At 45.3% G+C, this 13,250-nt stretch overlaps 1 pseudogene; it reads right to left on the bottom strand.

Annotated features, from left to right (window-relative positions):
• The window catches only part of LOC129860062 (ribonuclease 3-like), a 169,662-nt pseudogene that overhangs the window by 26,192 nt on the left and 130,220 nt on the right, over positions 1–13,250 (bottom strand).

The following is a 13,250-nucleotide window of genomic DNA, read 5'->3' as shown; positions in this document are numbered from 1 at the left end:
TGTATGGGTCTGATTACTTTTCAAATGCACTGTATGTATACTGGGAATATTGTGCCATTTTGGACACGTCCCAAACCCTGTGATCAGAACCCCTCTGTTGCCTTTCATTACCTATTTAGACCTTAATCAGAATCAAATTTCTCATGTGTTTTTAACAAGAGAGTCAATACTGTATACATTGTGGTGAATTCCAAACAGGCTGGTCCTCTAAGGGAAAACACCCACACCCACCCACACTTCTCATAAACACTGTTCGTCAATTGTCAGTTTACATGGAGACATTTAGCCTAGCTAACTTCGCTGTGGGACTTGGGAAGTGGTCAGTCAAACGATACTTGCTCCTCGCTCCTTTGTCAAATAAAAGGTATCTTTGGAAGTAGTGCTTATTTATGCCAACAACAAAGACCTTTACCCAACACAGCACAACCATTCACTATGTTATGCTAGGGGAGGCTGTCAAGGTTACCATGGACAAAACCTGTGTGGACAAAAAAGTGTCTCACACACACACACACACACACACACACACACACACACACAGTGGCTTTTCATTACTTAATTTCTCTTTGACAAATCAGAGCGCTTCACCATCCTTTCTCCACCACAATCCTTGGCCCAAGTAGTTCAGCCCGTCTCTGAATGGAACGACAGCGGTCAGGGTGAGAGACGCACGTGAAAGAATGAAAAAGATAACAGCAGAGATAAAGAGGGAGTCTGGGAGAAAAAGAGAACAGCTTGTATGGAGCGAGGGAACAGAAAGGGAGAACAGCTTGTATGGAGTGAGGGAACAGCTTACTTATAGAGGGGGAAGAGAGGGATGGAGAGAGCAGTGGCTTACTTGTAGAGGGGGATGTCAGGCTCCTTGCCCTCTGTGCCCAGGGTCAGGCAGAACTGCTGGAGCTGGGGTTTAGGATCATTCCTGTACTGGTTCAGGATGAACTACTGACACACACTCCAAAAGTAAACATTAGTCACAAAAAAACATGGACGCACACGAGCCAAAACAACATTTTAACACATCACAAATACAGTACAGCAACCATTGTAGATACCTTTACAATCACTGTCATGCCCCCCTCTCGCTCCCCATGCTTTCTTTCTTTCATTCCCTCACTATCTTTCTCTTTCAACCTCTTGCTCTACACTCACTTATTGCTCTTCTCTGTTTTCTCCATCTCCCTGACTTCTCTTTCTCTCTCCGTAGTGGGCACAAATCACAGGCTACTTAAGAAAAAATCATCTTCTGCCTGCTACTAGCTGAGCCAGAAATACAGATCTCTCTCTCTTGGTCTGTGTCTAAAAGCACTTACATTAACAGGAAAGTAGCCTTGTTAAAAAAGGGACACTTTGAATCTAGAGCTGTCTGTTTCTACAAAGGGTTCTCACACACACACACACACACACACACACACACACACACACACACACACACACACACACACACACACACACACACACACACACACACACACACACACACACACACGGCTCAGCTCCTACATGGACACCCAGCCTCCCAGGAGATCAACACACACAGCAATTAGCACACCACTGTAGGCTGCGCCATGGCCTTCACACAGGGCCACATTGTGTGTGTGTGTATTTGTGTGTGTGTGTGTGTGTGCGTGCGTGTGTGTGTGCACGCACTTGCGAATGGAGTAGCATAGTCTTTTTCTCGACCATTCTAACAGGAAGAAGCATGTCCATGAACCTGTTCATCGTAGACATATACTCCCTTCTCTAAAGAGAGGGAGGGAGCAGGACCAACCTGTTCATTATACAGACAGACTCCATTGGCTAAATCTTACTGCTACTTCATCTAATACGAGAGGAGGCTTAACTGACGTCTTTCTGAATGACCATCCACCTCACCCATCCCTGAAACACTTGAGAAACAACATCAACAGCACCTTAGAACAGAACAGCACTGACTACCGGTTGGGGATCAATATCTACAGACACCAACAACCCAATAAAGTTCAGCTAACATAGGCCCGACCGCAACCGCCGCACATCATTAACACTAGAACCTACCCCGACTTTTCCTGAAAATATAATAATAATAATAATATTTTACATTGCTCAGTTGTCAGAATGTTTTAATCACAAACAGAAAAGTATTCAGAGGCTGTTAACCTTTATATTTTCTTTGCTATTACTATCTTGAGAAGACAATAAGGGGTGTGCCGAAGGGCGTTGGTTTGGACTATTCAAGCAGAGTTGGGATGAAGCATTAGGTTGCTAAGAGAAGGACCAACTGAATTGGTTTCACGGAGGGCTGACTTGACCACACACTTTTATTTTCATCATGAGCAAAAGCAATTGGTTTTCTACCCAAAGCTGCAAAGGATCTGTTGTGATCCATTTAATAAACACAAGAGTCCAGCAAAATGGATAAAAGGGTGTGGTGGCAGTAGCAGGAACAGTGCCATCTAGTGTGCAAATGTATTTTGGTAAGATTAAATAAGATTAGCATTCTCTGAGGAATTAAGCTAATTGACTGCACCCAAATTTCCCATTTTTATTTATTTTATTCATATAATCGTCAATAAATATAGTTCAGTAAATCTGACTTGGACCATAAACAAGCGTAAGACTTGAGGAATTCAATAAAATGATCAATAGCCACCCACAGACCGCCCCCATGCCAATCCCACCCCAACAACCTGTATAGAGACTCAGTTCTCGATGTCTGACAAGTAATATGGAGCAGCTGCTTCCCTATGAATCTTTTCCCCCCTGTTCAGAGAAATTTGCCATTGAAGTTGCTTGCATTCTTTACCATAAATGTGTGTGTACCATGTTTTAACCACTAGATGTTTGTGCTACATTTTTTGGACTCTTCAAGCAGTGAGGTTTAAACATTAGGTTGCTAAGAGAAGCACCAACTGAAGTGGTTTCATGGAGGGCTGGCTTGACCACACAATTTATTTTCATAAATTCTGCAATTGGTTTTCTACCCAAAGTTGCAAAGAAAATGTTGTGAACCATTTAATAAACACAAGAGACCAGCAAACTTGATAAAGGGGTGTGGTGGCAGTAGCAGGAACACCGCCATCTAGTGGGCAAAACCTGGCACTTTCTTAATTGACTTGCCTAGTTAAAAAAAAGGTTAAATAAAAATACAAATGATGCATACTCAATCATGAAAATTATAATGCAATATAATTTTTAATATTTCAATTAGAATTTGTTCACAAAAAATACATAACCATTTAGGAAAGGTAAGTGCAAATATACTGATTTATCATTTTACCATTTGCATTTCCAATTGAGTTTTGGCAGCTAAATGCTTCCATACCCAGCATTTCAGTGATGTATGATTTATTTCTCAACTAAAATTTGATCGCAATTGACGCCATTTTCCAATCTTGAGTGTATGGCATGACAATAACAAAGTAACCACGGGAAGTGCGTTGGCTATTCGAATGCATTGCTTGACATAACTGTTGATGAGCATCTGTTCCCAGCTAAAGCTCAAGGCCAATACATGGCCAACAATCCGGACAAATTCGGGAATTAAGTTTTGGATAACCGCCGATGTCGAAACCAAGTTTTAGCTCAACGGCTTTAGATTGCCCGGAGGAAAGATGAAACCAGGCCAGAGGATGAGAGACTATCTGAGACTGCAGAAATGTGACCCTGGACAAATTTTACACATCAATTTCCCTGGCAGACAAGTTGACTGCAAAGAAGTCTAGCCTGCTCAGAACCGTGAACAGAGACGGGAGCTGCCACCCTCTGTGTAAAACAACATACCAGGGGAGCTGTACTCCACATCAGTGATAGAGAGGGGTAAAGTAACACTCACAGTGTACAGATTTAAAGTAAATAAGTGTTTGCATCCTCAACACCATGCATCCCACTGTTGCCATCGGCAGTGACCAGATTTTAAAAAACGACGGTGACAAAGGTTTGTATCTCTGCCATATACAGACAGCCTTTCCATCAGCCAAACACCAAATATGATCTCCTTTTATTATATATACATTAATATTACTCTTATTACTATTAGTATTATTATTCTATGATTCTAAACTTTTCTATTCTATTTCTTTTAAAACAGTTGGTTGGTGTTTATGCACTCGTGCAGATGGCAAGACTGAACTGTATTACTTATTATAAGTCCATTACTAATTGAATCTACAGATACAATGGTTCAAATGCATTACACTGTAATGTTCTTAAGGTAAGCAAACATAGTCTATACGTTTTTAATAGGCAAAAGAAAAATAAGCTAACATATCCTTTACTCGATCCAAACAAATATATTTTTTTAAATATATATTTCCACAAATATTTGTTTATGCAATTCACCCTTTACAATTGTTCATGCACTAGTGCTTTTGTTTAGGAATACGGAAAATCTTTTGACCTGTGCACCTTGCGGGTTGATATGCATCTGATGCGTATGCTAAAGGTTACGCCCAGCAATGTTCTCTAGTGGGTACTTACAGGCTGGGAGGCCCAGTGCTTCTAGTGTTAAAGATGACCAAAATAGGACCACACAGCCATGATAAGTGCATTAAGTAGTCAAGCATCACTTGCGCGCCGCTTGTCAATGCTAGAGCTATTAGTGTTTAGCCATTAGCTCCTCTCGCCTCCCCTCTCTATCCGCGGTGCAGAGAAAAGAGTGCTCATTGATTTGAGAGTGAGTGGCCTCTCTCGCAGGCGAGGGGAGGTTGGGCTGTCGTTGGGATCGGAGAGGTAAGGAGATCTCACCTTCAGACATGCGCGCTTACACACTCACGCAAGAACGCACAGACACTGAACACACACACACACACACACACGTTCTCTTTCAGTTGAGGGAAGAAGTAGACGTTCACGAAGGTGTGAACTTACTCCAGGTCCTTTTCGATGTAGAGCGTTTTGATGAAAGCTGAGGGGGAACACAACAATGAACCAGGGATGAAAAAGAGAGAGAGGAAGAGCGGTCTAGGCTACTTAGTTGATGTTTAAGAGGTAACGTCAGACACATATAAATGCTGCTTTGTGGTTAAGAACAACATTAACACAAGAAAGGAAGAAATGGGGAAGTTATGGAATGGCTATACTCAAAGTGTGTTTATATTGATTCAATCGATCCAGGTAAATAGCACACCACCTTGCATCCCACTGTTGGCTTGCCTCTGAAGCTAAGCAGGGTTTGTCCTGGTTGGGAGACCAGATGCTGCTGAAAGTGGTTTTGGAGGGCCAGTTGGAGACACTGTAAGGGTTGCGGAACTGGTGGCAGTTAAACCCGACGTTCTGGGAACCTGGTCTGTAAGTAAGGGTGAAAACAAAACGGCTGAAAAACATGGCCCTCCTTGCCTGGCGAGGGTTCAGTCTCCTCGCAGCCCGGATGTACTCCAGATTGTTGTGGTCAGTCCAGATGAGAAAGGGTGTTTAGCCCCCTCAAGCCAATGTCTCCACGCCTTCAAAGCCTTGACGACAGCCAACAGTTCCCGGTCCCCCACGTCATAGTTTCGCTCCGCCGGGCTGAGCTTCCTCGGGAAGAAAGCACAGGGGCGGAGCTTCGGTGGCGTACCCGAGCGTTGAGAGAGCACGGCTCCTATCCCAGCCTCGGACGCGTCCACCTCCACTATGAATGCCAAAGAGGGATCCGGATGTGCCAGCACGTGAGCTGAGGTAAACAGAGCCCTCAGGTGACCAAAGGCCCTGTTCGCCTCAGCCGACCACTGCAAATGTACCGGCACCCCCTTCAGCAGTGAGGTAATGGGAGCCGCTATCTGACCAAAACCCCGGATAAAACTCGTAGTAATTGGCAAACCCTAGAAACCGCTGCACCCCCTTTACCATGGTGAGAGTCGGCCAATTACACACGGCTGAGATGCGGTCCCTCCCCATCTCCACCCCTGAGGTGGAAATGCGGTACCCTAGGAAGGAGATGGACTGTTGAAAGAACAGACATTTCTCAGCCTTGGCGTACAGGTCATGCTCCAACAGTCGACCAAGCACCTCGCGCATAAGGGACACATGCTCAGCGCATGTAGCGGAGTATATCAGAATATCATCAATATACACCACACCTTACCCGTGCAGGTCCCGGAAAATGTTGTCTACAAAGGCTTGGAAGACTGATGGAGCATTCATCAACCCGTACGGCATGACGAGGTACTCATAATACTAAATGCCGTCTCCACTCGTCTCCCTCCCGAATACGCACTGGGTTGTAGGCACTCCTATGATCAAGTTTGGTGAAGAAGCCGCCCCATGCATTGACTCAATCGCCGTGGCGATAAGAGGTAGTGGGTAACTGTACCTCACAGTTATCTGATTAAGACCTCGATAGTCAATACACGGGAGCAGACCTCCCTCCTTCACAAAAAAAGAAACTCGAGGAGGCGCGGGAGGTGGAGGACCGAATGTACCCCTGAAACAGGGATTCGGAGACATTTGTTTCCATAGCCACCGTCTCCGCCTGTGACAGAGGAACAAGGAGAGGAAACGACGTCGGAGGAAGTCGTGACAGACACTCTTTCCTATGGTCTAAAAAAAATCCCAATGCCCCTGGGCAGTGATTGTGGACACTGTGTAAGGTGCTGTCTTTCGGGCGGGATGTTAAATAGGTGTCCTGACTCTCTGTGGCCACTTAAGGTCCCATGGCACTTATTGTGAGAGTAGGGGTGTTAACCCTGGTGTCCTGGCTAAATTCACAATCTGACTAACATGGCCACCTAATCATCCCCAGCTTGCTATTGGCTCATTCATCCCCCTCCTCTCTCCTGTAACTATTCCCAAGGTCATTGCTGTAAAGTAAAATGTGTTCTCAGTCAACTTACCTGGTAAATAAGGGGGGAAAAAATAGACAATGATGGCTGGCTGCTGTTGTTGATAAACACCCACATCCACAAATTGTCTCTGAGTATAAGTGCTGATCTAGGATCAGTTTAGGCTTTTGTATAAGATTATATGGATTGATCAGCACTCCTACTCTGAAATAGTTTGTGGATACGGGCCCTGGACCTAATAATAAAGTCTACCATCAAAGCTGCATCAAATGGAAATTGGAAATAATATAAAATATACAGAGAAATATGAGCTTCCACCATAGTTGCTGGAACTGGAAAGGATGATATGAAAATAAAATATTTCAGCCAGAGTATTAAAGTTAGTGCTAATGTAGTGTGGAAATGTTAATATAACGTAATGCAGCAGGCCCTACTTCAGGTTGTCTTACTATAATAATATAATACATACTGAAAAGAAATATACACGCTACCTGTAAAGTGCTGGTCCCATGTTTAATGAGCTGAAATAAAAGATCCCAGAAGTGTTCCAAACACACAAAAAGCTGATTTCTCTCAAATGGTGTGCAAAATTGTGTTGACATCTCTGTTAGTGAGCATTTCTCGTTTGCCAAGATAATCCATCTACCTGACAGGTGTGGGATTTCAAGAAGATGATTAAACAACAGCATCATTACACAGGTGCACCTTCTGCTGGGGACAATAAAAGACCATTCTAAAATGTGCCGTTTTGTCACACAACCAAATGCCACATTTTGAGGGAGCGTGCAAATGGCATGCTTACTACAGGAATGTCCACCAGAACTGTTGGCAGATAATTGAATGTTCATTTCTCCACCATAAGCCGCCTCCAATGTAGTTTTAGAGAATTTGGCAGCATGTCAAACCGGTCTCACAACCGTAGACCACGTGTATGGCGTTCTGTGGACGAGTAGTTTTCTGATGTCAACGTTGTGAAGATAGTGCCCCATGGTGATGGTGGGGTTATGGTATGGGCAGGCATAAGCTACGGACAATGAACACAATTGGATTTTATCGAAGGCAATTTGAATACACTAAGACATGAGATCCTGAGGCCTATTGTTGTACCATTCATCCGCCGCCATCCTTTCACGTTTCAGCATGATAATGGACAGCCCCATGTCGCAAGGATCTGTACACAATTCCTGGAAGCTGAAAATGTCCCAGTTCTTCCATGATCTGCATATTCACCAGACATGTCACCCATTGAGCATGTTTGAGAAGCTCTGGATGGACATGTACGACTCAGCGTGACGACTCAGCGTGTTCCAGCTCCCGTCAATATCCAGGAACTTCGCACAGCCATTGAAGAGGAGTGGGACAACATTCCACAGGCCAACACATTTCTTTCACAATAGAGTTGATCAACTCTGCAGAGAGACAGTGTCTAGGCTCTACCGTAGGTACACTGTGTGTACGTAGCTAGTTAGATGACATGAATGTTTGTATGCTCAAGAGAACCACTCATTTCAGCCCACACCCCTCAATCCTGCTGCCATCATCTCTGCTTTGCTCTGCCCTTAGAAGAATATATGAGGATGCGAATAATCTTGTGTGTGTGTGTGTGTGTGTGTGTGTGTGTGTGTGTGTGTGTGTGTGTGTGTGTGTGTGTGTGTGTGTGTGTGTGTGTGTGTGTGTGTGTGTGTGTGTGTGTGTGTGTGTGTGTGTACTTACGTGTATGTGGACCCAGTACAAAGGTCTCGCTATTGAATATTGCCTTTGCACATTGTGTGAGCGTGTGTGTGCAGGTGTGTGAGGACATGTGTTTGTATATGTGTGTGCGCACAGTGCATGTCATCCTCTTGTGGCTTGGCCTTTGAAGAGCATCCAGTAGTGTACATCTCGTCATGCGGCCGCCCCTCCATCCCTCCACCCTCTCAACCCCCTCCACAACCTAACCCTCCCAACCCCTTAATGCTCAAGCCTTTTTTCAGGATGCATCCCAAAAAGCGACCTATTCCCTACATAGACCTATGGGCCCTGGTCAAAGTAGTGCACTATATTGGGAATAGGGTGCCATTTGGGATGCAGCTTCACCTTTTTGATGTCTGAAGACCGGAAGACTGGGAGGCCAAATGAGGGAGGGAAGGCTATAACACTCATCGTCCACCCTCCGGTCACCAAGCAAGGGCTCGGGAGCCAAAAGACAAGCCGGCGTACATGTACTCCCTTAGGATAATTAAATGTCTTTACTGGCCTTTCATAAAGGAAAGAGAAAAGTAAAATGCCAATATTTCAGGGTTTGAAGACGTCAAGGAGGGAGAGGCCATGTAGCCTATGTACAGAAACTCGCAAACTCCAATTTAAAAACCTCAAGGAGAGAGCAATGTACTATAGGATCTCTATGCCAAAAAACAATGTTGGTTAATTTTTTAAAACCTCACATCAGAGAGAAAGGAAAGGCCTTGGACATATAGAAATACAGTGCATGCAAAATGGCAATAGTTTCGTTATTAGGAGAGAAATTAGAAAAATGCCTTGTACATATGGTACAAATAAATAGACAATGGTTGAGGTTTTAAAAAGGGCTTAAACGCTATACTACATACACTCCAGCGTGTCAGCTAGGGTCTTGGTGCGGAGGGCCACGAGCCGTTTGGCTTTGTTGTTAGTGATGGCAAACTCCTGCATATCCAGCTCCTCTTCCACTTTGACCTGGGTACGGTTGTTGACCAATGAGCTACGCAACAACAGTGGAACACACACATGCACGCACACACAAATCCAATTTTGATCGCACACAGAATATCCAAGTCTCACAGATCTCCTTTGCACATTTGCCAAAGTGCGTACACAGTACACACGCACATGCAAAAAAAAGAGAAAAATAAGGAAAATAAACACCATATGGACTAATACATCACAGACCCTGTAGCGTGTAGGATCACGCCAGGCTATTCAATGTTTCACTTTTCACATCATTGGACTGTTAAATATTACATTGAGATTCAAAGCTCAGCAGATGAAGACATGTCAAAACAAGACGAGTGCATTGCCTGCTCTAAAAGAGTTGGCATAAACATTATAAATATAAACGCAGCAGTGGGGAAAGTAGAGATAGAATAGATCAAATGCTGTGGGTCGTCTCAGCTAACTCGTTCTTAACGCTACACACACACACACACACACACACACCACACACACCACACACACCACACACACCACACACACCACACACACCACACACACACACACACACACACACAAAGGCAACGTGTTGAATGAGCACTTCAATTTGAAATCCATTTGAGTCCGAGTCTGTTTCTACTCTTGGGCAGGCCGGGACCATCTCAGTCTCTTAGCCATGCTTCACTGCAGAGCTTTTATCCCATTGATGTCACATCTACTCTCCACTAATAAATATCTAACTGCAGATCTGTTTTTACTTAGCAGCTTTCAGTTAGGACTTTTCTATGACAAATCAGTTACAGCAGCACTGCACTGCATGCCCCGCCCCACTGCAGAGTATGTAAGGAAAAGGAACCAAAAAAAAAAAGAGTGGAACTAAGTTTTTTCCTTTCCACCATTCAATATTGATTGACAGGATGGGAAATGCATGACTGGAATGTTCCGGCAAGTATTGTATAAGATGAACACAGAGACACCCTTAAACCCACACACACACACACACACTGTTACAGCACCATCCAAGGATGGAGACAATCTGTTTTCATCTGCACTCCACAGCCATCACAAAAGAGTACCAACAAAGGCCTGCTATTAAAGACACTTTCCCATACAACAATAGGCCACCCATCTCGCTCTCTCTTTAGCCCTGTAACTCTTCCTTTCAGCACACAAAGACAGGGAAGGAAAGGGGGAGGGATACAAAGGGAGCAGGAGGAGCTAAAGAAGAGAGAGATACAGCATGGAAGTGCAGCAGGGGGAAAAAAGGATGTGGTGGATAACCAGAGAAAAATGGAGAGATGGGTACAGAGGGAGGAACATATGGAGAAACAAAGATGGGGAGAGCCAGAGAGGAGAGAGAGAGCACAGTGAGAGAGGAGTGCAAGACGAGGAGGGAGAAGCGACAGAAAGAGAGAAGGAAAGCAAGACAGACAAAGATGTAAAGAGCGAGGGAACGAGATGGGGAGAAGGAAGAAGAGAATAGATGGAGAGAGACATTAGGGGGTTCCTCCTTACTGTTACGCGTCCTTCGTGGTGGTCAGGGAAATGGATGAAGAGGTACTCTGTAGCCATCAGCTGCGTGATGGAGTCTCCCAGGAACTCCCTTCTCTGGTTGTGACCCCAGAGAGGGGGAGCAAAACAGGGAAACGGGTAGAAAGGGGTGGGGGGGGTAGAGAGAAATGGAGGGATGGAGAAAGGGGTAAAGAGGGGTTATTTAGGTGCACAGCCTCAGGCCTTCAATTCAGACGTGTCTTCAACTCTCAGTCAAACCCATGGGGGCTTTAGCCTTAGTGGCATGCTGAATGTGATGCACTAAAGCACTAATGCACACGTGCGCACACACACACACACACACACACACACACACACACACACACACACACACACACACACACACACACACACACACACACACACACACACACACACACACACACACACACACACACACACACACACACACACACACACACACACACACAGCCCTGGGGAGAGACGAGAGCAGGCCCTAACAGTCAGTGACAAGTGAAAGGTTATTACCCACATGGAGAGAAGTTTATACCGCGGAGGTTAAATAGAATGGTAAGCTTGGATTGGATCGATGATACCGCTGCGTTCAGTCAATTGTGTTGAATTAACTAGGACAAGCAGACATGCACAGTAACCCCCCCCCCCCCCCCCCCCCGCCCCAACACACACACCTTCCAACATTAAACCCCTACTGATATCTATGGATGTGTTTGATCATCTTCAGAGCCTTCTACTCCCTATGCAGTAGTACCGTACTAGACAGGGGGGTACTGCAGTGTAGCAGGAGATGGAGGAGAGACGCTGCACAGCATTGCTCCTTAATTAAACAGAATTATAGATTAGTGTTGCAGATGTAGGTTGGTGCTGTGCCAAGGAGCCAGGGCGGGCAGCACAGACCGCAGTGAACAGAGCGGAGTGGGAGATATGTAGACATGGCCTGCATCGCAAATGGCACCCTATTCCCTTTTCAGTGCACAACTTTGACCAAGGACCATAGGGCTCTGGTCAAAAGTAGTGTACTGTATAGGGATCAGGGCGCCATTTGGGACGCAGTCAGAAATATGAGGTTCAGCAGGTTAGAGCAGGATTGACTGAGTACAGTTATAGCTGAGTGGAGAGGAGAGGGGATAGAGCGAGGACATAGGAGCAAGGGAAGGGGGGAAAGAGAGGGGTGAAAGAGAGGAGGGATGAGGAGGGGAAATGATCACATCAAAGGTCAGAGTTTATTGTCCCATTCCTGCGGCGTCGACCGGCAGGCACATTTTATGTTATGCGGCATATCGGAACTGGGAAACTCTCCTGGAATGTGCTTCCTAAGAAGGGTGAGGGAGAGAGAGAGTGCTGCAGCATGCACACACTGAGCCTCAATATGTGTGTGTTAAGATGACAGTGAGCATGTGTGTTCTAGAGGGATAGGAAAAAAAGGCGAGGGAAAGCGAAAATAAGAGAAAAACATCGTAAAAAAGGCGAGAGAGATAGAGGGGGTCGGGGCAGAAGGAAAGCGTTTTAGTGTGAAAGCCACATAGAGCCATCTCTCCAACACAGGAGGCACAATGCAGCGGTAGTGGGATGGTTAAGGATGGGGGAAATTGAAGTAAAGTGTGAATCCCATGTTTTATTCTGCCCTGACTTTGATCTAAAACACCTTCAACAGCTTCAGGAGGCTTGCGTTCCAACGACGACTACTCCATTTTGTAACGCCTGTGTGTGTGTGTGTTCGTGTATGTGGCTCCTTTACGACTTAGAAGTTCTAGAAATAGCGTTTCCCGGCTCAGTAGGGGTCCGGGAGGTTGTTTGGGCCTGATCCGACAGGGAAGGCTATATATACCTGAGCGGAGAGGGGCAGGATGAGAGGAGCGGTGCGGTCTCTCGTGGTTTGGGATCATTGATCGTGGCAGCCATTGAGTGTCCTGATCATTAGGGGCTTATGATAAAAGGTGTACGTCCCAAACGGCACCCTAATCCCTTTATAGTGCACTACTTTCTGGTCAAATGTAGTACTACGCTGTATAGGGAATAGGGTGCCATTTAAGAGGCAACTGAGGGGATTTAGAGGGTAGAGTCGTGGGAGCAGAGTCTCTCCGTCTGTGTTCCTCTGAGGTTGTCTAATGTCACTAGGATCTCTAAAAGGGGTCAACTCACAGCTCCACTTCCTCTCGGTCAGACTCTATCTAATTCCACTACTATGAGGTTACTGAGTGTGTGTTCTATCCATCTACTTCCACAATGAGGTTAGTTTGTGTACGTGTGTGTGTGGGGGGGGGGTCTCGTCTCCTCTACGTCCTGTACTATTCTTTTGTATGACCTTCATTTCGGTTT

Source organism: Salvelinus fontinalis, chromosome 7 (assembly GCF_029448725.1).
Source record: "Salvelinus fontinalis isolate EN_2023a chromosome 7, ASM2944872v1, whole genome shotgun sequence".
Taxonomy (NCBI): domain Eukaryota; kingdom Metazoa; phylum Chordata; class Actinopteri; order Salmoniformes; family Salmonidae; genus Salvelinus; species Salvelinus fontinalis.
Note: the sequence above shows the minus strand (reverse complement) of the source record. Positions and strands in the feature narration are given on the sequence as shown.